Below are 4,710 nucleotides of genomic sequence, written 5' to 3' on the forward strand. Positions count from 1 at the left end.
ATATATATATATATATACATATATATGTTGTGATATCCCCATATGTTGTACATATGCTAACATATCTGATTTGTCTAATGTTTATTTTTCCATTTTCTTTGTAAATACATCACCTTATTTCAGCGCCATCTTCATTCCATTCTTCTCATTATCTTTTGTTTACACTCGCCTTCCTGCTGTAAATCATCCCTGTTTTCTTAACTTACATGTTATAAGGTAACCCCAAATTTATATATTATGTTAGAATACATTATTTTCACCACGAGATTCATCTACCTTGCTCACCCATTCACTTTGCATTGCTTATTATTGTTGTTTTTAAGTGCTTTTTCATTATTTTATTTAACGTAAGATTAAAGTTTTGTTTATAACATAGTTTATTGTTCTTGTCCTCCAATTATCCTGCTATTGGTGCTTCGATTGTCTGCAACCAGCTTTAAGAAGATACATTTGATCATAATCGACAATCTTGTACACTCGTAATAAGAAACAAGTGAATTTGGAATTCTACCCATATGACTTCTATTTTATTGTGTGAAGAGAACTACCGCCCATTGTTAAGGGGTAATTGATTGCACAGTGGTTCGTCACATAATAGTTGGGGGCCTGTCCGGGATCTGATGTGCGATATGATTCATCAAATTTATATCAAGTGATTGAATCGTGAAAGAACAGTTCCAGTGATTATGAACAGTATCGAGTGTTGTGTTGTGGCGTACCAACGATAAAGGACGACAGTAATAATTCCAAGGTAAGGTAGATGTCTCGTCTCCCTCTCATTAGACATTTATGTACAATATGTCTGGATAGCCATTTGGTTGTAAGAGGAACAAGTCATGCTTAATATAGTTAAGACTTAGGTATGCTGATTGTCCAGCTTCTAAACCACCCTTATTAATTGAAGATGCCCTCAGTAGGTAGCTTTTAAAGTTTCGCCTACTCAAATCTCGTATCCCAGAGATTTCTCATAAAAAAAATCTGAAGCCCTAAGATTTTGCCATTTCTTAAAATCGCCATTCAAAAGTGATATTTAGGAAATAAGTCAAATTTCATTATATGTGATTTATTAAATTGAGTTTCATTATAAGTGAAATTTCCTCCACCTCTATTTCATTAAAAAGTGATTTATTTTGTTATATAAATTTCTTAAGTGAAATTATCCAATTTCCAATTTCGGAGATTTTCGTAATTCTAATCGTTATCTCTAGTCAGGAAATTAACTTATATATTGTTTGGTGTTAAAAGTACTATTTTGGTGTACAAATAACATTTACGTGGCGGTAAATGAATATTTAAATACCTGTGTCAAATTACTCATGTTATATCTATAAAGCGTATACTACGTATTTTGTCCAGTTTGCGCATTATTCTGATAATCAATTACTTTAAACTAGGTGTTGACTATTAACTAGATTCTTTATCATAACGAGAATAATATAGTATTTATATAAATTAAAAGGTAACATTGTAAAGTTATCGAGTTAAGCTGGTATAAATTAAAAGGAAATGTAAATTAGAACATGCTAATTAGGTATGTTTAAAGTAAAAAAAATACCTTTGCGTTTTAAAGCCTTGTTTACTGATTCGGTAAAATTGTTGTAAAAGTTTGTGATGTTAATTGTGTCGTTTGAGTAGTTTTGAAGTAGTTAGCCGCGTGTTCAAGATCTCAAGCATAAAAAAAAAAAATAAAAATAAAAAAAAACATTGTTCAGTTGTTAACGGTGAATAAAAGTTTTTAGTATCGTAAGTTTCGCGAGACTCAATTTTGTATTTAAGCTATTTTTGTGTAGGGTGATTTAATCATATAATTTTGTAATTTTGTGATCTCTCGATCTTGTAATTTTGTGATCACTATTTTGTATTTCAGTGATCGAAAGAATGTTATTTTGCGATCGTATGATCTTATACTTATTCTTATAAAGTTTGGATATTTATTTTATTTTGTACTTATCTTGCGCCACGGGCGACATTCAAAATGCCTTTCAATTTGCAACAATTTATTGTATCACCACGGGATCATGTGGAATCTCACAGTTGCCACAAAAACTGACCTAAAGAATCTAGCTCGCCATTATGATGTACAGGTTCCCGCAACTGCCGTAAAATGTGTAATTCTCAGTCATATTTTGAACTTCCTTGTAGATGAAGATATTGTTCCAGAAGATAAACTGGCTGACGTAAGAGCTCTAACCGTTACCAATCCAAATGGTGACTTGGATAAACTAAGTCTACAGCTGGAATTGGAAAAGATGAAGATGCAAGCCGCAACTGCAGCGGCAACTGCCGCAACTGCCACCGCTGAGGTAGAAGAAAGGAAAGCCGCTGCTGCTGAAAGAGCCGCAACTCTGGTAGAACGAGAGAAAGCTGCCACAGAACGAGAAAGAGCCGCTGCTGCTGAACGAGCCGCAACTGCCGCCGCTGAGTTAGAAGAGAGGAAAGCCGCTGCTGCTGAGCGCATGGCTGCTGCCGCTGCTTCCCTAGAACGTATCAAGGTGGAAACTGCTTTGGAGCAACAAGAAAAAGAAAGTGAACAGAAAAACAAAGCTCTCCGTGTTAGCCTGCAGATTGAGAGAGAAGCGGCCACATTAACAGAACGGGATCTGGCATTTATAAGACTGAAAGAAAAGGAAGAAGGTAAGCTAATTCCCGAACCCTTTGATGTGGGCAAGGTGCAGAAATTGCTGCCCACATTTGAAGAACGGGAACCTGATAACTACTTTTCTGTGTTCGAAGACACAGCCAAGAATCTCAATTGGCCTCAGGACAAATGGTATTTGATCATCCGGAACTCATTTAAAGGTAAAGCATTATCTGTATGTGCCACTATGTTAGAGGAACATGATTATTTCATAATTAAACAGGCAATCCTTGATGCTTATTCTATTACTGCGGAAGGATATAGGCAAATATTTCGTAATAGTCAGAAGCAAGTTCAGCAGACCTTTTTAGAATTTATGAATGGAAAGATTAAACAGTTTCAGAAGTGGGTAGACAAAGTAGATGTCAAAACTTTTGAGCAGTTGAAAGATTTAATAATAATGGAGGAGTTCTTAAGGAGAATACCAGGTGGCATTAATGTGTATCTAAGAGAGCAGAATGAATCTGACCCTAAGAAAGCCGCTTTAAAGGCAGATGACTATGCTCTTATTCATAAAGTAGGTAAAACCCCATATAGAGAAACTAGACCTAAGGAAACTTGTACATACTGCAAACAAGGACATCATATTTCAGAATGTCCTGATCCACATTGTGCAGCTTCATACTTAAAGAGAAAACCTAATCCCCCTCAATTCTCTCCTAAGCAAATGAATCTGCCCAAACAGGAACCAAAACCTAAGGTGGAGAAGAAAAAGACCTTCCATTGTGCATCACAAGAGTCCCAAGCGTTTGCACCCTTCACTTGCTCAGGCAAAATAAATGGTAAACCTGTAACCATACTCAGAGACACTGGATCCTCTCAAACGATCGTCTCTCCTAAAGTAATACAATCTAAAGGTGAAACTCACAGGTATGTTGCAGTTAATGACCTAACAAGTAAGTCTGTTGCCTCTCATTAATGTAAACCTTCATTGTCCTTATTTCTCTGGAACTACTGAAGTAGCTGTAAATCCAGAACTGTTACCATGCAAGAATGTAGATGTAATCCTGGGTAATGACATAGCTAATTCTATTGTCTTAACAAACTTAATAGCAGTATCTCCAGGTGATGTTGTACAGGAGGAATGCTTAGCAGTGACACGAAGCAGTAAAAAGGACACCCCTACTGAATCATCATCAAACCCGTTGCCAGTCTCTGAACCTATGGATTTCAACGAGTTGATGAGTACATATAAGATCCAGCCTGATTCCTTTAGCTATCAACAAAGGAAAGATGTCACTCTACAGCAGTGTTTCAACCTAGTGAAACCAAAGGATACCAACAAGTGTTCTTATATTTATATTAATAATAATGTACTAATGAGAAAATTCAGGTCCAGCAAGAATAGTCTTCTAGAAACCTGGAAGGATCTATTCCAGATAGTTGTTCCTAAGGATATAAGACCTCTGATCCTAGAATTGTCTCTCTGCTGACTCTCATCTTGGTATCACTAAAACATATGAACACATCAGTCAAGACTTTTATTGGCCAAACATGAAGAATGACATTAAAGAGTACGTAAAAACATGTACAACATGTCAAAAAGTAAGTAGTCCTAATGTAAAAGTACCAGTTGCACCATTAAAACCTATACTTGTGCCTAAAGAACCTTTCAGTAAGATCATAGTAGATTGTGTAGGCCCTTTGCCTAAGACAAAAAGGGGACATGAATACTTGCTTACGGCCTTATGCCCAACTACCCGTTATCCATTTGCAGTACCTTTAAGAAACATTTCAGCCAAGAACATCCTAAAGTCACTAGTGTCCATATTTACTGTTGTAGGATTTCCAACTGAACTACAATGTGATCAAGGAACCAATTTCATGAGTCATGCTTTTAAAACAGCTATGAAAGATTACCATATAACCAAAGTCTCATCCTCAACTTACCATCCAAAGACCAATGGAGCATTAGAACGCACTCACCAGACCATTAAAAATCTTCTCCGGAAATACATCCATAGTTCAGGTAACGAGTGGGATTGCGATTTGGAACTGATCATGTACATCATACGAGGAGTTCGAAATCAGTCTACTGGTATGTCACCTTTTGAACTACTCTTCGGTCGACG

The sequence above is a fragment of the Palaemon carinicauda genome, unplaced genomic scaffold, assembly GCF_036898095.1.
Source record: "Palaemon carinicauda isolate YSFRI2023 unplaced genomic scaffold, ASM3689809v2 scaffold55, whole genome shotgun sequence".
Lineage (NCBI taxonomy): Eukaryota > Metazoa > Arthropoda > Malacostraca > Decapoda > Palaemonidae > Palaemon > Palaemon carinicauda.